Genomic DNA, 20,959 nt, shown 5'->3' with positions numbered 1-20,959 from the left:
CTTTCCATAAGTAGCAATTGAGACAAGTAGCTTCCCCTCATCTTTTGACGTAGGCGCCCATTCGCTCCAGTGTTTGGTTTCTTAGGCCAAATTCCAGGCTTATTTGTGCCTGCGAGGTGTAGGTGGGCAGACTGAATATCATTCTCATTGCTTTCGCTATTGTGCTGTTCAATAGCTGAGCGTCCCTCCCTCGAAAGCATTTGCTTCCATACGTTATTAATTTTGCCTGAAGGACTTGAAGCAGGGCGATAAAGCTTCGGCCAACTGCTTTCATTTTTAGGCTCCTTAGTGCAATCGCTATGCTGGTACCCCTCCGTTTAATTGCTTCCTTTTGCTGTTGGAATGAGCCCTTACTGTCTACAATTATGCCTAGATACTTATATTCCTCCACTGTTTCAAGTGTGAGCCCTCCCATGTGCCAGCAGAACCCTGCTGATCATCTTTTAGCATTAATCCTCATTGTTTTGGTCTTTGAGAGATTGATGCTTAGGCTGTTCTCTGTTGCATAATTAGAGGTTGTGCTGATTAGATGTTGTAGCCCTATCGGTGTTCTGCTGATTAGGACAATATCATCAGCATACATTAAATTAGAGATAGTAAAGCCACCTATACTTGGAGCATGAGAGTTGCTTTCGTCCAGCTGCTGTGCAAGGTCAGACATAAAGATGTTAAATAATTTTGGCGCCAGCACGCACCCTTGCTTTAGGCCTTTTGTGGCTTGTATTTTCCTTGATAGGAGGTCTCCTGATCCTAGCTTGACTTGAACCCAAGTGCCCGTATGTAGTGAGATCAGCTGTGTTAATAACCCAGATGGAATGTTCCTATCTTCCAACTTCGACCATAGTAAGTTCCTGTTGATATTGTCAAACGCTGCAGCGAAGTCGATAAAACATAAATACAAGGGCAGATTAGCTGTCTTCGAGGCATCAATGAGGAGTGAAAGGGCAAAAATATTTGTTGATGTGCCCAATTCTTTGCGAAATCCTGTCTGTGTGATGGGAATTACTGCATTTGCTTCCGACCATTCTGAGAGCTCTTCTAGAAGAAGACCGGCATAATATTTTGCCTCGTTATCAATTAAGGCTATCAGTCTGTAATTTTTGGGATCTTTTACATTGCCTTTCTTATGTATAGGAGCTAATATTGAGCTTTTCCACAATGCTGAAATTGTTGTAGTGTTTATTACCTGTTTGAAAAGTGGTAGTAAGGCCGCCGCCCAGGATTCCGGGTTTTGTTTGTAGAGAATTGGCGGTATCCCGTTGGGTCCTGGCGCCCCCTCCGCTTTTCCTTTTACGATCCTGCTTATGATTTGTTTTTCGGTAGGGTTTAATGAGGTAATGACCTGTTGAGGAATCCCAGCTCGAGTTTTTCTGCCCTTGTCCGATCGGCTGGTTGTTGCCCCCTCTATTGCTGTATTGAAATGGGCCTGAAGGTAATTGGACCAGGCTTCCTCAGTTAAGTAGGAGTCAATGATAGCGCTTCTAGAATACTGGAGTTTGTTGACTGTCTTCCAGAATCTTCCGCTTGTGTTGATTCCTTTTGCATCATGAAGAAGTCTGGCCCATAACTCCTCCTCTGCTTCCCTTTTTTCGTGCCATATTGTTCTCTTTTTGCTCTGTTTTAATTTTTGCAGTTCCTTTTGGATCATGGTGTTCAGTCCGTCTCGGTGTAATTTCCGCAGTAGTTTATTAATATTTCTTTTGAGGAACTTAATCTTGAAATTTTGCTCTATGGTCTTGTAGCGGCTTCCGGTTGATTCCGACCGCTTTATTTGTTTATTGCAGTTTCGATTTTCCGGCTTTATGTGGCTCTTTGGATTCCTAGTGTGTGCCTGTCTAAGGCTGCTCGTGAATTGCTCCCAGGCGCTTAGATAATCGGGCTGGTTTGTGATACTCTTTTCCTACCGGTTTGTTGCGTCCGTTGTGAAGCCTTCCAGGTTTGTCGTGTTGCATTTTATTCTTTTCTGTGCCACCGACAGCGATATTGCTGGAGTGGATGACACGGCCCCCTGGATGTTAAGGCCAAATTCTTGCGGCTGATGGTCACTAGCTGATATTGTGCCTATTCGGAAGTCTGTGACATTCCCAAAGAGTTGAAGAGATGAGAATGTGTAGTCTAGGATGGAACTGACGGATGAGTTATGAAAGGTGACTGACAGGGGGCTGTCATTTATAAAACGACCGTTTAACGCTGCCAGGTTAAGATGTTCTAGGTCCTTTACACTGGCCCTTGACAGCCGATTTTGTTTATCCCATTTGCTTGTTGCCTGTTGTAGTATGTTCCATGCCCGGAACTGGTCTTCCAAACAAGTGTCCCTAGTTTGAGGCCCTCCCAGGAACATATTGAAGTCCCCTGTTACTATAAGGTTGGGAGTTTCCGCTTCTGCCAATGTTTTTGAGATTTGTTCCATCAAGAGGTTCATTCCAACTTTTTTCTCCCAGGGATGTAGATATACGTTCATCAGTCTTAACTTTTGGTTTTGATATTTTCCCCTCACTTCTAGTTCTATGGTGAGTGTGCAATTGTTGCCTGTCTGTATCGCATTTGTGTGGATGGAATCGTTGAAGCTCTTAATGGCAGTGTATATTGCCAGGCCGCCTTTTAGATGGCCATATTTGGCATTTCTTGTTGCTGGAAGGTGATATGAGTTAAAGCCCTGGATTTGGTATGGTTGGTCTAGCCAAGTCTCCTGGAGAGCTAATATGTCAAATTTTTGGAGGTAGTCAAAGAGCTCCACATCGTCTCTTTTGTTCCCTAGGCCATTTATGTTCCAAGAACATATTCTTAGCTGTTGTTGTGTTGCGTATTTTTGTCGAGTGTTTTGTCAGAACCTTGGGGCCCTTGTGTTGATTGTCCTTGCTATCCAATTCCAATTGTCGTGGCCGGTTTGTTTGCCTATTGGACTCCGAGGACATCCTCGAGACTGGAAGGCTTCCGGCCCCCTTTAAGACACTTTCAGTTTTTGCTTGCGGTTGTTTGTTTGTTGGATTTTGGTGTTGTTGCGCATTATATGCCTTGCGTAGCGGTTCAGGGTACCCTGTTTTTTCCAGTCTTTTTAGGCGAATCTCCCAGGATAGAAAGTGTGCTTCTAGTTCCATTATTCTCGTCACAGTTTCATTCCTTGCCCATGTTGTTTTTGTTGTCTCCAGATCTGACAGTTGGTTACGGTGGATGAATTCCACTGCCTCTAGATCTTTTGTACTAATGTCAGTCAGACTTCTGAGCTTTGTCAGTAGTTATAAGATGTTACCTCGATTGAGGGTGTCCCCTCTGCCTCTTGACTTGTATTCGGGTTGAACAGTATTATGCCGCTGTTTGCTTCGTCTGGCCAGCCACTGTTTTTTTACTGTCTTCTGTGCCCGTTTCTATCTGTGAGATGTCGTGTGTCTTATCTGCTGTATGGTCCTCCCCCTGCCCTACCCAATTATTCGTGTTGAGGGCTGCTGTAAATTCATGTTTCAGTGGGGATCCCTTGCTTCCATCAGCCGGCGGACCCCCCTTTGAGATTAAATGGGTGGGATTCACCCTTTTTGTCGTCTTTAACGTCTCCTTGAACTGAGAACTTTTTGTGGTCGTAGACGGACTTTCTGTTACGTCTACCACTTCTTTTTCTTTTTCTGGGGTCTTGGTTATCCTATTGAAAAATGTTTTTATGTTAGCCGTGTTGTTTCTTCCTTTCCTTTTTTGTTTTCGGGGTCTTTTATTTTCTGCCCTCAGTTCTTCCTTGCTTGCTTTCCCAATGGTTTCATTATGGGTGCCTTTGCAGGTTTCTAGCATTGGCCCATACGTGTTTCCTGGGTTTGTGTTTGTTTGCACCTTGGCTTCACTCCTTTGATTGTCGGGGAGCTGCCTTAGGGATTTCCCTGTGACACCTGCATAGGTTTCGTAAATAGGTTTACTGATTTCGAGGTCGATTGGGCTGTTTGGCTCGCGGTCTCCTCTTTGACTGTTGGGCACGGTTGGTGAGTTATGTTGGTTTGCCATGTCTGACTGTTCTCTGTGATGTCTGCGGAGTTGTTTTGGGCCCTCCTCCCCAGGATCTGGGTCGATTGCGGTTGTTTTTCCCGTTGTCTGTTTTAAATCCGCCACAATGTCTCCCAGAAGTTGGGGGATTGTAGTAAGTTTGTCCACTATTATGTAGCAGGCGCAACTTGGCTGCTCTATTTTAGTTTCCGCTTACACCCTCTTTATCATGCTATTCATGTCTGCCAACTTGTTATCAATTTTGGTTACGTGTATGGCCAAGAAGTTTAAAAGGGATAGTTGGATGTCCATTTTTTTCGAGTGGTACTGCATGGCCTTTATTGATAGTTGAAGTGTATTTAATAATGATGACCATAGGACTTCCGCACTTTTTGGGTGATCGTTGGATGGCGGAGTCTTGTCCGAGCCTGGTGTGCTCTCTACTGTGTTACAGTCAACCTGACTGTTAGCTGGCGAGTATGAAGCTACCAGCCTCTCCCACTCTTCTGTTGTTAACTGGGAGTTGTCCTCTGTGTTAAAAGCAACTGGTTGATCGAGTGCTTGGATTATGTCCAGTTTTCTGGATTTTTCTATAATTTCAGATGTTTCCGTTTCCTTTCTTTCCGGCGTTTTCTCTGACTCTCTACCCTGGCCCGTGTGGCCATGGTTTTGGGCAAGCTGACTCCTCAAGGCTAAGTCCTGTTCCCGATCTATGACCCGAGCCACCTTCTCGGTGCCGGTTTTGCTTCCTGTGTTGTAATTTGTTTGTTCGGCCTCCATTGGAGGCTCCATAACTGCCTGGTTTGGGGCGTTTGGTTTACCGGTTCCTGGTAGGTCTGTTTTGGTGTCGGTGTTAGACTCATTACTACTATTCTCAGCCCCTGTTGCTGTGGCTAGTGACTGCACGTTTGTCTGTATTACAATTTTTGGCTAGAGGGGATAGCCTTTTTTACTGCTGAGGTGTGTGATCGTTTCGTTGTCACCCCTACTATCGCCTTTGTCGCACTTGGGAGTGTACAAGTTCCACGTGTTTCCACTTTTTTTGTCTTCCGCGGTTTCTGTGTGGGTGCTTTGACAACTCCCTTCCGGCACCATTGGCGAGGGGAGGCCCTTAAGGTGCTATTAGAGGTGCTTACGAAAGAGCCAGGTTCTTTCAAAAATGAAAAAAATAGAATAGATTTTTGGCTGAGTGCTCTTTCTTTCTGTTTTACTGGTGTCTATGTCTATATCTTTGTCAGTCCATTCTGACCTTTCTGGCGATGGATCTAGTAAAAGAGGTTCTTCTTGTTCAGTCAGCAAGTTGTCTGAGTTGTTTATAAGTTTGCGCTTATTTGCTCTGCGCCGTTTGGGCGGGACGTTGGCTGTTGCTTTTCAGATTTTTCTTGACCTCATGACGCGCTTTGATCTTGTAGGTCTTTTGGGTTTTCTGAGTCGCGAATGGCTGGGTTGTGGTGGCTTGATTGTGCAGGATTGAGCTGGATTGCGAGTTGTGTCTTTGCTGTGTATTGTTGAAGGACCTCTGTCTGCCTTTTTGTCTTTTTTGTGTGAACAAACTGCTCATCCCCCAATGGTAAATAGCCTTGAGTTGTTTACGTTAATTTTTGGTTTTTGTTCTACTGATATTCTGATATGTTTTACCACAGATTTTCCATAGTTGTTCCTTGAATGGTCCTTGATTCTTTGATTATTTGGTTTGTATGCCTTGTTGATTTTCCTGTTTTTAGTGATAGATCTTGAGAGGTTATTGTAATTGCCTGTTGTCTGATATTGTCAGATATGACTAGTTTCCCTGGCTGAGGAATTCCCATGGCGAGAGATAGGGCGGGGCACGTCGCTGGTGGATGACCTGAGCTGAGCAGAGGACTGTACTCCTCACCCCCTTGGTCTGGCCCTGTTGACCACCCTTTTCTGCGGCCCTATATGTTTATCTTTTGTTGCTCTTTATTTGAGTTTGTTATGTTTTGTGAGTCCCCTCGTGGATCACCCCAACTTCCAGGTTTCCTAGGGACCGAGGGATAGGAAAGGCCGATAGGAGGCGCAGATTTCCCACAACGCCTCGCAGCTGCGCCTCTCACCTTCTGCCTTCTGCTGTGTCCTCCTGTTTTTTTTTCCTATTGTACGGCGCTCCTGTAGCCCAGCTCTTATCTTCCCACACCTGTGGGGTTACGGAGTAGGAGGTGGATGCTTGGCCGCTCTCGTCCGCTTGGCCGGATTTTCCAGGAGAAGGGGTGCCAGCTGGCTGGCTATCACAGCGGAGGAACAAAGGGGCAGGGGGGGAGGGATCCTCCTGCTCGGCTCTGCTCTGCACACAATCCTGCCCGGCTCCGCACTCAACTGCGCTACTGCCGCTCGACGGCTCCGTAAATTCCCCGGCCGATTCTGCTGCTCAACCCCTGGAGGGGCACAGAACGGGGGAGCAGTTCAGAAGAGGGGCGAGCCTCGGCCGTGGTGTCGAAGAACCAGGGGGGCGGGGGTCACGAGGCACTGTAGAGGCACTGTGGAGGCGCTGTGGAGCAGTAGAGCCGCAAACGACAGTGAAGTTGGTTTTAACATTCTGTATTTGAAAATACCACTTTTAGAAAGTAGGTATTTTCTTGCCTAAGCCTCCAGTGTGCTCTGCTGTTATGTGTATTGGCTGTCTGGGTTTAGCGGGGCAAGACAGGCTAAGTCAGATCTGTGTTGAATAGAGAGATCTGCATTGAGTACTGGGGAGGGGTAGCTCCTTGACCTGAACAGGTCTGTGCCTGGCAAGGTGAATGCTGGTTCCACCTCCTACTGTGCGTCTGATGGCAGATCCCTCTTTCTGAAAGGAAGGGTTCAGCCTGGTAAACAAAGTGCTCCAGGCCTGAGCAGAACTGGTTCTGGCTGGGTTCAGTGACTAGAGACTGTTGGGAACAAAGACTTTTGGGGTATAAATATCTGTGCCCAAACCCCTGATTTTGGTATTGTTCCTGGATGTCAAGAGGAACCTCTGTCCGTGTTACTGAAGGAATGAATCTGCAGGAGGGGACTGTCCTTGTGTTTGTGTGCTGTTTCTTGGATTGGCCTGCAGTAGTTCCCCTTGGACTTGGAAGAAGAGGGAAAAGGACTTTTGTGTCAGGGCTCAGTAGTTCTTGGTCTTCGGAACTGTGCTGAAGATAAAAGGGTTCCACCTCCCGACGTCCCCGGTGTCTAGCTGAAAGCATACAGATCACCAGGGCAGTCGAGCGAAGGAGGGAAAGGAAGAGAACTGCGGGGAGGGAGAACTGTAACGACAATACAAGTACACTAAGTATACTCACAATGTACTAACACAGGTCATAAGAGTTTCCTTCTTTACCTACAACTACTGTAAGCTTCAGTTCCTACCTGGAAAGAAAAAAGGAGGTGGCCTCAAATACCAGAAGAGATAAAGGAAATACCAGGGACCAAACCTAGCATGAGGAAAACAAAGAACAGCCTGAGCACACTGAAGAAGTGATCATAATACATGCAACAAGTTGTTTCACATCCTACCAGCATATGTTCGGTATAGTTCTCTGGTCCGAGGCTTCCCTGAATCCCCTGAGATCTCTCTTCTGAAGTTTAAGACAAAATCAAAAGGTTGTGGAGACAAAACAAAAGATAGGTGCATAGGACATATCAATGCCTCTTAATACATTCCGCACCTAAAGGTTGAAACTGACCCTTACTCAAAATACCTGGATATGCCAAATGCAGAGTTTATATTGCTGGACGAACTGGTAAGGGTAACAGCACAGTCAGTGAATCAGAAGGTCTCCACACAAATAGCAAAGTAAGACTTAATCCTTCACACAGTCTTTTTTGCGGTAGTTCAACTGAATATCCACAATAAACAAAGGACCATAGTACATAGCAGAATAAGTTCTGTGAAGGATTGCTCCCAAATGCGGAAACTCTCGATCCTGTAGATTCCGAGGCGGAGCAAACCACTGTAAAGAAAACCAGGTCGAGGAGAATTGAGTCTCTCCGAAGGGCAACAGCGGAAAGAACCTACCCGAGGTGGAGAGACACCTCGCGCTAACCGCTAAATCCCAAAGTCGTACCCGATCCAGCACGGGGTACAAACAAGGCAAATGAGTTGCGAGTAATCTCGCACTTACAAGTCAGTAGCTGAAGAACTCGCGACAAACCTGAAATCATCCGGCGGAATAATCGGCAGCGTCTGGCTCCATCGCTGCCAATTTATTTCCTGGTTGTGCGCGACTACCCGTGCCACGCCCCTTACGTTCCGGGCATGCCGGGAATCGTAGTCTTTCGGGTCCCGTACTCTACGGAAGAACCACAAAGTAAACAAAGGCAGCGGCACTCGCACGAAACATGACATTTTGAGAGACTTTTATTTTGCTAAGCAATCACCCAAGGGCTAGAAGAGAGCTAGCTTCCTGCTGGAGTCACAGGCACATCTGACTCCCCCACCAGCCTCCTGATTCCTTCCAGCGAAAACTTCTATCTGCAGGTGAGGCCCCTGTGAGTTCTAGGGCCTCTAGTTTCACTACAGAGAAGGGAGTGCTGAAATCGTCACTAACGCCCATTTGCGAACCGCCGCAGCTGAAGAGCGTAATAAAAAAAATTTGCGCTGCTTCCGCCGAGCGCCTGGAAACCAAAGATCATCGCATCGCATGCTTGCGGACCCCAAAGTGCTCGCTAACCCCTGAGATCATCGCATCGCACGTTTGCGGGCTTGTTGAATGCTCGCTAACCCCGGATCACCGCAGTGAGATCATCCCAACACGACATCGCAGAGCGGGCGCTATGCGTTCGCCATTTTCCTCGCATCGCACCCGGATCGTCGCTCCCTCGCGGGCGCCATTTTCTTTCATCGCAACAAGATCGCACACACAACAGGATCAGCGCATCATCCTCCCTCGCTGCAAGGAATCAACACATCGCTGGCCCAGCGTGTGGTAAATCATCGCTACAGCTCGTTTGCGACATTTTGCTTGTTTTGCTACGAAATCCAGGTACTTTGTATGTAGAAGTGTCGCAGAGATCCCTGCCTTGAACTGACCCCCTATTTGAACACCTTGAACTCTTTTTCCAGCTTTTCAAGAGTACCCCCTTTTCAGTATTGTGGCTTTTTACCGTTATTGGTCTTGTGTTAAGTCTATATATAAAGATACTAATTTTTTATAACTACTTGTGTGGTGTCCCTTTGTAGTGTCCTTCACTGTGTTACTGAGTATGACGCCGGGGACGCCGAACATACCTTTGCCCTGCTGTTGCTGCTGGAGGAGGGATCAGCCACAACTCGCGGAACCCGCTTCGCGGGTCCCGCATCGCCGACAGTGAAACCCGAGGTGCTGGCCCTTGCTGGGTGAGTGGGTGTGAGACAGGGTTGCGAGCGTTGGAACCGGGACTCGCTCTCCCAGGAGTCCCGGCAATCCTGAGGCCGAGTCACCTGGCCCGCTCTCCCTGACCGCCCCGCCCCGCCTAACTGCTTTAAAGGACCCTGCTTTCCATTGCCAAAGGGCACGCCGAACATACCTTTGCCCTGCTGTTGCTGCTGGAGGAGGGATCAGCCACAACTTGCGGAACCCGCTTCGCGGGTCCCGCATCGCCGACAGTGAAACCCGAGGTGCTGGCCCTTGCTGGGTGAGTGGGTGTGAGACAGGGTTGCGAGCGTTGGAACCGGGACTCGCTCTCCCAGGAGTCCCGGCAATCCTGAGGCCGAGTCACCTGGCCCGCTCTCCCTGACCGCCCCGCCCCGCCTAACTGCTTTAAAGGACCCTGCTTTCCATTGCCAAAGGGGACGCCGAACATACCTTTGCCCTGCTGTTGCTGCTGGAGGAGGGATCAGCCACAACTCGCGGAACCCGCTTCGCGGGTCCCGCATCGCCGACAGTGAAACCCGAGGGGCTGGCCCTTGCTGGGTGAGTGGGTGTGAGACAGGGTTGCGAGCGTTGGAACCGGGACTCGCTCTCCCAGGAGTCCCGGCAATCCTGAGGCCGAGTCACCTGGCCCGCTCTCCCTGACCGCCCGCCCGCCTAACTGCTTTAAAGGACCCTGCTTTCCATTGCCAAAGGGGACGCCGAACATACCTTTGCCCTGCTGTTGCTGCTGGAGGAGGGATCAGCCACAACTCGCGGAACCCGCTTCGCGGGTCCCGCATCGCCGACAGTGAAACCCGAGGTGCTGGCCCTTGCTGGGTGAGTGGGTGTGAGACAGGGTTGCGAGCGTTGGAACCGGGACTCGCTCTCCCAGGAGTCCCGGCAATCCTGAGGCCGAGTCACCTGGCCCGCTCTCCCTGACCGCCCCGCCCCGCCTAACTGCTTTAAAGGACCCTGCTTTCCATTGCCAAAGGGGACGCCGAACATACCTTTGCCCTGCTGTTGCTGCTGGAGGAGGGATTAGCCACAACTCGCGGAACCCGCTTCGCGGGTCCCGCATCGCCGACAGTGAAACCCGAGGTGCTGGCCCTTGCTGGGTGAGTGGGTGTGAGACAGGGTTGCGAGCGTTGGAACCGGGACTCGCTCTCCCAGGAGTCCCGGCAATCCTGAGGCCGATTCACCTGGCCCGCTCTCCCTGACCGCCCCGCCCCGCCTAACTGCTTTAAAGGACCCTGCTTTCCATTGCCAAAGGGGACGCCGAACATACCTTTGCCCTGCTGTTGCTGCTGGAGGAGGGATCAGCCACAACTCGCGGAACCCGCTTCGCGGGTCCCGCATCGCCGACAGTGAAACCCGAGGTGCTGGCCCTTGCTGGGTGAGTGGGTGTGAGACAGGGTTGCGAGCGTTGGAACCGGGACTCGCTCTCCCAGGAGTCCCGGCAATCCTGAGGCCGAGTCACCTGGCCCGCTCTCCCTGACCGCCCCGCCCCGCCTAACTGCTTTAAAGGACCCTGCTTTCCATTGCCAAAGGGGACGCCGAACATACCTTTGCCCTGCTGTTGCTGCTGGAGGAGGGATCAGCCACAACTCGCGGAACCCGCTTCGCGGGTCCCGCATCGCCGACAGTGAAACCCGAGGTGCTGGCCCTTGCTGGGTGAGTGGGTGTGAGACAGGGTTGCGAGCGTTGGAACCGGGACTCGCTCTCCCAGGAGTCCCGGCAATCCTGAGGCCGAGTCACCTGGCCCGCTCTCCCTGACCGCCCCGCCCCGCCTAACTGCTTTAAAGGACCCTGCTTTCCATTGCCAAAGGGGACGCTGAACATACCTTTGCCCTGCTGTTGCTGCTGGAGGAGGGATCAGCCACAACTCGCGGAACCCGCTTCGCGGGTCCCGCATCGCCGACAGTGAAACCCGAGGTGCTGGCCCTTGCTGGGTGAGTGGGTGTGAGACAGGGTTGCGAGCGTTGGAACCGGGACTCGCTCTCCCAGGAGTCCCGGCAATCCTGAGGCCGAGTCACCTGGCCCGCTCTCCCTGACCGCCCCGCCCCGCCTAACTACGCCTACCGACGCCTATAAGAAGCGGTGAATCCCGCAGCGCGGGAGCGCCCGGGGCTAAGCCCGGGCAAAGGGCGGGCCCTCTGTGGCCCTCAGAGGCCTGAGGAGACTGGGCTGGGCCGCAAATCTTGGCTGGGCATATATAGCTCCCACCCGTTATTCCATCTAGAAAATACGGGTTATGTCCTGCTGTGAAACTAGAAGCATGGCCGCTGCAGGAGTAAAAAAGCTTACAGGGACCTTGGACGATTTCATCACCCGTACACACGCATTAATCGATGAAGGGATATTACTTATGGGTAGGAGAGTCTCTCAAGACCTGGCCATGGCCAAGCGTTCCTCCCTTGGCCTCATTGCCCAGGCTCAGACACCAAAAACTGATTCCCGGTCAGATATACAGGTCTTACTACATAATCCCGGAGGTAACGGGGATTTGGATGCCTCAAATATTGTTCAGGATCTGGAGGCTTCTCCCAACCTCAACATCTTGACTGAGAGTGGAACGCAAGGTAGTGAGTCAAACATTGGTAATTCTACAGCCACCATAAAAGAAAGGGGCCGGCTAGAAGGGGCAATCCCCAAGCAAAAACGCAAAGCCAACAAACCATCTATTCTGAAAGGAAAGAAGGCCATTACTTTGCCTAATCTACCTAATACTGAAAAACCTCTAGTCGCTCCACCTACCTCCGCAGAGGGCTCACTTCCCAACAAGCCTGGTCTACTTCTGAGTCTCCCAGACGATACCATAATTGACCAAAGTCTGGAAGAAATTTTGGAACTTAGTGGAGCCATAGGTAACTCACTAATAATACCACCACAGGATGAGTCCGGTTCAACCACAAATAACACCACAATTTTCAACATGTTAAAAGTATTATTAGAACCCATAGAGGTAAGATTACGCTGCTTGGAAACGGTCTTAAAAAATATACATAAGGACATAAGTGCCCCCAGCTTCACTTTAAATAATAAACCCACCCAGGTCACTAATCCAACTAAATCCGCAAAGACCCCGGTGGTTGCCAGTAAAGTGTTGGAGACTAATAAAATAACGGCTAAGAAAACCAGTAACACCCCAAATCAGGCTGGCTCTAAATCCAAACCTCCTGTAGCAGATCAAACTAAGAAAACAGACACAACACTGATTCCATCCAAAAATATCTCAACCCCCCTGCCTACAACCAGTGATGGTTTATCTCAGGCCCCAAAACTTGATACACACGATAAAGCTAAGGGTTTGGCCCGTAGAAATATTCACCTCCCCCCGGATGCTGCGCCCTACGTGGTCATCCTCACTGGAGTCACTGAAATTCGCTCATCAGAAGAAGAATCATACCAGGCTCTCAAAAATAAAGTATGCCATTGGCTAGCTAACAATTATCCCCTTCCGCCAAACATACCAACTAACATCTTAATGATAGAGAGGGCTCCTTGGGTAGGAGGCAACAGAAAAAATCTGCCAGGGGATTGTGTGGTGGTTACTTTCGAGAATCCGGAGGTTGTAGACTTCATCTGCAATAGCGGGGCCCCAAGATACCAGGCGAGTACGGTGACTGCTAGACCTCTCTCGTACTTTTATCTCCCCCACAATCAAGCGGACAATCGCTGGAGCTGGCTTAAAGGTTCACATGACCGCATACCCAGACAGAGACCTAACTTCCCCTGGGACACACAACCCCCTGCCAGGGAGGAGGGCTGGGAGGGGGGATGGAATTTGGTGAGGAGTAGAGGAGGTAGACCACGACAAGGCGGCCCCTTTTACGGTCCCCATCTCATCCAACCCTATCATTACCATCAGCCGTTAAATGGCCCACCTAACCCCTTGCACTTCCCTATAGCGAATCGTTTTGACTGTTTGTCAACCACAGATTGGGTGGACTGACATACTCAGGGCCCCTTAGGGGGACGGAGCACCTGGACTAGTCCAACCTCTTCTTGCAAGGCTGCTGCTACGGTGGACTTGACCACAGTTAATTCATCCTTTACACCCGGAAACAGCTCAGTTGTGAGTGAGAGTCGGGGCGTGGTTATGCCCACTGCCCCTAACACAGACCCAGTACTATGTAAAGTCATCACCTGGAATGTGGCGGGATTAAACGCAAAGGCTTTAGACCCAATATGGCAAGGATTCATTAAACAACATCATATTCTAGGAATCCAAGAAACATGGGATACCACATCTAGTTTCTCTTTGGATGGTTTCTGTAGCTTTTCCACGCCTGCAGTACCAGGAGCAAGAGGGAGAGCAAAGGGCGGCTTACTCACATTGTGTTCCCTGGAACTGGCAGGGGTTTTTAAAAAATTAGATACCGCACCAATTAACACGCTTGCGGTGGAGTGGACCCTACCTGATTCAAAGACTTTCTTATTGATTAATTTTTATAATTCCAAGGAGTCCTCCACCGCGAACGAACATTTGACCTCTTTGTTAAATTTCTTGTCAGTCTATAGGCTTGATTGCACTACCGTCCCAGAGTTGGTCATTCTGGGGGATTTTAACATTCACCCCTGTGAGGGTGGTTGTTTTAACGATAGATATGGGGGCACACCGACTGAAGCCATTCCTCACTTCGAGCACACAAATGAGGGCGAGTATCTTGAGTCCCTCCTAGCTAATCTAAACCTCTATGAATTTGACCAAAGTATCAATGATCCTAGAGCCCCAACCTTTGTCGGGAGAGACGCTAACACCGTTATAGACTACATTTTTGTCTCAAACGGGGCCTTGGCAAAGGCTTGTGAGTACAGGGTGGTCACTGTCACTTCCAGTGATCATTATCCTGTCCTCTTGACCTTGGATCTAGACTGTTTCCGGGCTGGCAGCCCGATAGGCGTGGCCGCTCCAAAGGACCTGAAGTCTAAAGATCAGGGAAGGCGCCTAAAATGGGAGATGATTGTCCCTGATGAATTCTTTCATTCACTTGCCCAAGAATCTGAGGCCAATATGGCAGTGTGTTTGGATGCAACCGCCCGGGGCCCCGAGGTCTTGGCCGCTTATGAGGAGATCTGTTTAAGGATCTGCAAGAACCTGGAGCGAAGGACAGTTGGGCAAAGGAACACGAAGATCCATAAATGGTTTAATAATGAATGCTCGAAAAAACATAGTGCCCTGATGAAAGCTATAAAACAAAAACCCAGAGATAGGCTATTAGTGGCAAATTTAAGGAAGGAATATAAAACTGTAGTCCTTAATCGTAAAACCCAAATCAAGGAGGAAGCTTGGGATAGCCTTTTATCTGTGGATGTGCTGAGAGACAGCAAAAAGTTCTGGGCCATTGTAAATCAGCCTTTTTTTTCTGAAAACGGGAAATCGGATTTAGACTGTGTCATAGAGGACAATAGATGGCTAGCCCATTTTGAAAAAATCTATGAATCTACAGCCCCTGCTTCATCGGCCAATGTCCACGATCCATCCAACTTGGTCATGGAGTTTAACATCAGGGAGGTTGAAAGGGCGATAAGAGACACTAGTAAACACAAGGCCCCGGGACCCGATGGGGTTCCGGCAGATCTCTATATCCAGTACCCACAATTCTGGTCAAAGATTTTAACCAACGTTTTTAATGCGATTCCCATAGCTGGCTTCCCATCTTCTTGGTCCACCTCCATAATTGTGCCCATATTTAAGAAAGGGAACAGGGAGGACCCGGCCTGCTATAGACCAATCTCCCTGCTGGACTCTGCCGTTAAGATCTTAGGCAGAGTCATCTTGCAAAGACTGGGGGATTGGCTGGAGGAGAGCGAGATCCTTTCAGACTTACAGTATGGCTTCAGAGCACATAGAGGGACGATGGATCAATGTTTAAACCTTCACCTTATCATTAGCAAATACACCGTGGTGAAGGGGGGGCTTCTTTATTTGGGGTTTATGGATTTATCTTCCGCCTTTGATTTGGTCAACCGCTCAAAACTGTGGACTATTTTACGAAACCTGGGATTGGACACCACCTTGGTTAATTTTCTGCATGATCTTCATTTAAATGTATTTGCGTCTGTCAGGGTAACGAGGGATGGAAGGTGTACAGCAAAGTTCAGATCAGGGAGAGGGGTCAGACAAGGCTGCATCCTGGCCCCTCTCCTTTTTACACTGTACATCAATGCCTTGGGGAAATCCTTGAATTCAGCCACCTTGGACACGCCGCGTATGGGGGGGTTACCTATTCCGGTCCTCCTATACGCGGATGACGCTGTTCTTATAGCTCGGACTGGCACAGGCCTGCAAAGACTTTTGGACCATTTTGGCCTATTCATGGAAGCCCTCGACCTAAAGATTAACACCGCCAAATCCCACGTCATGGTCGTAGGCCCACGAAAGAAACATATGAAGATTAGATCCTTCAGCTGCAACAACTCGCCAATTTCGAGGGTCCCTTTCTTTTGTTACCTGGGCGTCACTTTTGACGAGAGAGGAACTTGGAAGGCACAAATGAAACTTAAGGAGAATGGAGTCATTAGATCCACTACAGCACTTCTGAGTTTCGCCAAAAGACTGGGCTCGAGACCTATGGAAGCCATGACTAGGATTTACAGAGCCAAATGCGTGGCAATCGCATCCTATGGGGCAGACATATGGGGCTACGTTTCAACCCCAGGCATACAAATTGCTGAAAATAATTTTATACGGGCCCTGTTGTCACTCCCGAAATCTTCTCCCACTCATTCAATCCACAATGAAATAGGCATGGGTTATGTCTCTGATTTCCTAAAAATGTCCCCAGTGTTATGCTGGATTAAAACCTGGACAAACGAGGAAATCAGTTTGAATCATTGCATCCTTAAAGATTGTATGTCTCTGGACAAAGCTCATAATATACCGTGGCTGGCGTATGTTAGAGCGGCATGCGCGAGGCTAGGGCGCCCGGAAATGTACTCTCTTCCACAAAACCTTAAAAAAGAGGATGTTAAGTGGGTGAAGCAGCACTTTCGAACTTTAATTGAATGTGAAAGGGAAACGGTTGAACTTTGTAAACCTACGGTGAGATCACTTTTCCAACTTTCCACATCTACAGCTATGGAACCCTATTTAAAATATGTCACAAAGCCTTATCATCGCTTCCTGCTCACAAGGTTCAGATTCAACCTGATCCACCTTGTCCTTGGCTCGTATACAGTATGGGGCACTCCAGAAAATTTTCCCCCTTGTACCTGCGATTGTTTCTCCACACAGGACACTCTGCACCTGGTCATGTTCTGTGAGCACTATCTGGTGCCTCGGAAAAAATGTCTTGTTCCCATCTTGAAACACTTGAATTTTGTCCAGGTACGGCCAGCCTTATTATATCTCCAGATGTTGAACTCGGTGCAGGTCACATACAGCGTAGCCTGCTTTTTGGTAGCAGCCGCCAGACTAAACAAACTAAGAGCTGCCGCATTACCTAATTACCAAATCTGACTCTTGTATAAACCTTGTTGAGAATGTCTCTAATAGGCCGATATAGGTGTTTCCCACATCTATCGTTTCCTTTTAAAGAAAGAACGTGTCTTTTTGTGTTTTATGAAGGAGTAGCAATCAATTCTTTACACCTGTTTAATAGTATTTTTTAACCTGATTTTATGTATCATGTACTGCTTTTATGGTTTTAATTAACCAAATAAAGTTTTTTGACTGACTGACTATGATCATAAATGCTTTACACATTTCCTCTGAGATAAGCCTAGTGGCTCGTGCTATGTTACCACAAGGTTGAGCAGGGGTTATCAAAGGGTGTGGTCCTATTACTCTGACTTAGGAAGAAGGGTCCCTACTTGGACTATGGCCAGCCACTGCCAACTAGAGACCCCCATTTAATAATAATAATAATAATAATAATAAAGCGTTTTATAAAGCGCATGGCTGCACAACTGTGTATCCCCGCGCTAATTGCTGACAAAAAAACTCCTTACAGCTCACCGAGACAGAGAACAGAAAAATGTTAATGGGGGAAGAGATGAGTTTTTAGTTTAGCTCTAAAAAGAATTTCTGATGGTTCCATTCTCAGATGAATTGGGAGGGCATTCCAATGTTTTGCTCCAAGGAAACGAAAGGAGCGGCCACCCTGTTTTGCTCTATTGATCCGGGGAAGTTTGAATTGTGACTTACCCGAGGATCTGAGGTTTCTGGTAGGGCGATGGATAGTTAGAAGATTTCTCAAATAGGTAGGTCCTTTGTTGTGTGCAATTTTATGGGCATAGCAAAGACTCTTAAATCTAATTCTTTCTCTAACTGGAAGCCAGTGTAGCTTGGACAAGGTTGCTGTAGCGGATGTTCTTTTTGGTAAACCCAATACCATGCGGGCGGCCGCATTTTGAATGCATTGAAGCTGGTGCAGTTGTTTTTGGTTCACACCTAAAAGGAGAACGTTTCCGTAATCCAGGTGGGGCGTTATTAGTGCATGCACTAACGTTTTCCTTGCTTCAATGGGAATAAGATCAATAGTTTTACGCAAGATTTTTAACGTGCCCATACATTTGCCAATTGTTTTATTAACTTGTGATCTTCCCGACAAGTCCGAGTCGATCATTATTCCTAGGTTTTTGACCTTTTCGACTGGGTGGGGGCACTCGCCCAGTGTAGTAGGCCACCAAGCCTGGGACCATATTGAGGTTTTATTCCCTACCACTAGCACCTCCGTTTTGTCACCATTTAAACGGAGGCAGTTATTATCCATCCAGGTGGCGACCGCCGCCATGCAGCTAGAAAAATTGGTGGCAAATTTTTCGCTGTCTGGAGTGAGCTTGAACATGAGCTGGGTGTCGTCAGCATAGCTGACAATGCCCACCCCAAAATTCTCTACGACTCGAGCTAGGGGTTCCATATAGATGTTGAACAAGGTAGGGCTCAAACTAGAGCCCTGTGGGACCCCATAGCTGACGTCGCGAGAAGATGACTTGAAGGGTGGGCAATGTATTTGGAATGATCTTTTGGAGAGAAAAGATTTGAACCAGGCAAGGGCATGATCCCTTACTCCAATGTCTGATAGTCGGGACAACAGAGTGTCATGAAGCACAGTGTCGAAAGCTGCACTTAAGTCAAGCATGACAAGTGCAGCTGTCTCCCCCTCATCTACCATCTTGCGAATGCACTCCGTGGAGTAAAGAACCGCGGACTCCGTGGAGTATCCAGGTCTAAAACCTGATTGTGTCGGATGAAGTATGTTTCCTTCTTCTAGAAAAGCCATCAGTTGTTTATTGACTATTTTTTCTATAATCTTAGCGCATTGTGGCAAGAGGGAGATGGGTCTAAGATTTTGATATTGAGTAACCGGAATGTTTGGTTTTTTTTTGAGAGGGATAACTTGTGCTGTCTTCCATGCCTCTGGGACGTAGCATTCTTGGAAGGACAGAGTGATCAAGTGTCTGATTTGATCAATGAGACCGTTGTTCATGATGTCTTTAATTTTAACTAAAGGGCACACATCATTAGGGGATCCTGAGTGGATACTATTGATAATGCTGACCAAATTTTCTTTGTCAGGAGTGATAAAGCGTGTGAGAATGGTTTTTTGGGTAAGGAGTGGTTCTTTTCCTTCTATGACAGGTTTTGAAAAAGTGGCATGTATTTTCTCGACTTTATTGACAAAGAAGTCAGCTATCTGGTCGCATATGTCATCAGAATATGTGTCCTGCATATCTAGGATGGTGGTGTTTGTAAGTTCCTTATAAATGCTAAAAAGTTCTTTCATGGGGTTAGTTGCCTCTTCTATTCTTGTCTGGTAAAAGGAACTTTTCTCCTCTCTAACCATTTTCTGGTATGATTTTAACTCTAGTTTATATAGTTCCTTAAGTTCAGGAGAGTAGTTTTTCCTCCACTTGCGTTCTGTCGCTTTACAGTGTGTTTTCGCAAGTTTTAATTTTTCCGTGAACCAGGGTTCAGATTTGGTTCTTCTAACATTTCTAACACATCTGTTCTTGGCATGTAGAGCTGCAGAGTAGTGCACGCCCATCCGCCTCCCCAGGACCTGTATCTGTTCCAGTTTTTATCTTAATTAGATACAATTACATGGACATATATTCTATTTCTTAAGGCTTCTTCCAAGATAACAACAAGGTGCAAGCATCCGAGCCCAAAACCAGATGGTGATCTATGCAAAAGTGTACTACTCTGCAGCTCTACATGCCAAGAACAGATGCATACTAGTAAGTAGCATTGTCCTTCCTGAACTTCACCCTGGAGAGAGAGGGTGTGGAACTGTAAGTGGAAGAGGCTTCTGTAGCTAACTGGAGGTGGTGGTAACGTACCGGGTTTCAAATGTACACCCCCACCTACTCTACCACTATCTGACTTCCCCTCCCAGGAAAGATCAGCTACTTTCCTACATATGGACCCCTACTTTTTTTTTAAATACTGACTTTCTGCTCAAACGGCCTGTCTCTCCAATTACAACTTTTGATTGTTTCCTTTTCTCAATAGGCTAACATTGACTGTTTTTCTATGAAAAGGTTTTAAGTGTGGAGTTGGAAAATCTAAGAAAACCTTTAAAACTATAACTAAATAACCAAAACGCTTTTACTTACCTGCTTACATGAAATTCCCAGTGCAGTATCCATGTATACTGTACTGTGTAAGAAAAGTCATCTACAAAGTAATTAACTGGGAATTTTGCTAAAAAGCCTATACAAAGAATATATACTGTATTTTCCAAAGCATTGCATTTTCAGTAACAATACTGTAATCAAATCACAGTGCATATACAATTGCAATTTAAACTGTTTTACAAACTACATTACTACTGTAAGGTATTTATTGCTTACCTGTGCCAGGCTTGCTTCGTTGATAGAAAATAAAATACCTAAAAGAATATTTTTATACAAAAAGAATTGGTCTGAAGTTCAGTCTTTGAGTGTGTGAATTCATTTGCTGACTGAGTGTGTACAACAAGTGCTTAACACTGTCCTCTGATAAAGCCTTACTGCTCGAGCACACTACCACAAATAGAGAGTAAGGTGCTATCTACCTTTTCCTAGGCCTACCTTTGGGGTTCCACTGGACTCTGTGCACACTATACCTCACTTTGGTATAGTATATACAGAGCCAGCTTCCTGCACGAGTAGGCCCTGTAAAGATGGAAGATATGGAATAGTCTGGGGATGGAGACTTGGGATTAGTCAGAAATAAGAGAATATCAATGGCGTAGAGGGAGATTCTGTTTCCCATCCTGCTCCCCAGACCACTCACCAATGGGTCATTATGCATCCAGCATGCCAAGGGCTCCAGTGCAAGTGTGTAAGCATCCATGACAATGGGCACCCCTTTCTGTTGCTCTGATGCAGCGGGAACAGGCTTGAGCTTACCTCATTAATACTCGTCTGTGCTAGAGGTTGGCTATACAGACGTTTGATCCATCCAACATAGTTAGGAGCAACCCCCATCGTCCAGCACTCCTCACATATACCCCTTTTCAAGAGTGTCAAAGGCTTTGGCCATGTCTAATGACAGGACCACTGCTGGTTCGGTCCATGTCTTGGTACCCTCAATGCAAGAGAAAGCTGTCTGAGATTCAACCATGTCCCTCTGTGTGGCATAAAACCTGATTGAAAGGGTGTAATAATATCTGTATGACTCTTCTCAACTGGGTGGCCAAGAGTTTGGCGAGAATTTTACACTTCATATTTAGGAGCGAGATCGTCCTGTGTGA

General features: G+C 47.6%; 1 protein-coding gene across 1 annotated transcript in view; it reads left to right on the top strand.

Annotated features, from left to right (window-relative positions):
• LOC147683273 (uncharacterized) overlaps positions 1 to 20,959 on the top strand; it is a 1,451,334-nt gene that overhangs the window by 618,165 nt on the left and 812,210 nt on the right. The window lies entirely within an intron of this gene.

The sequence above is a fragment of the Lissotriton vulgaris genome, chromosome 11 (genome assembly GCF_964263255.1).
Source record: "Lissotriton vulgaris chromosome 11, aLisVul1.2, whole genome shotgun sequence".
NCBI lineage: Eukaryota > Metazoa > Chordata > Amphibia > Caudata > Salamandridae > Lissotriton > Lissotriton vulgaris.
This window is presented reverse-complemented; position numbering and strand designations above follow the sequence as displayed.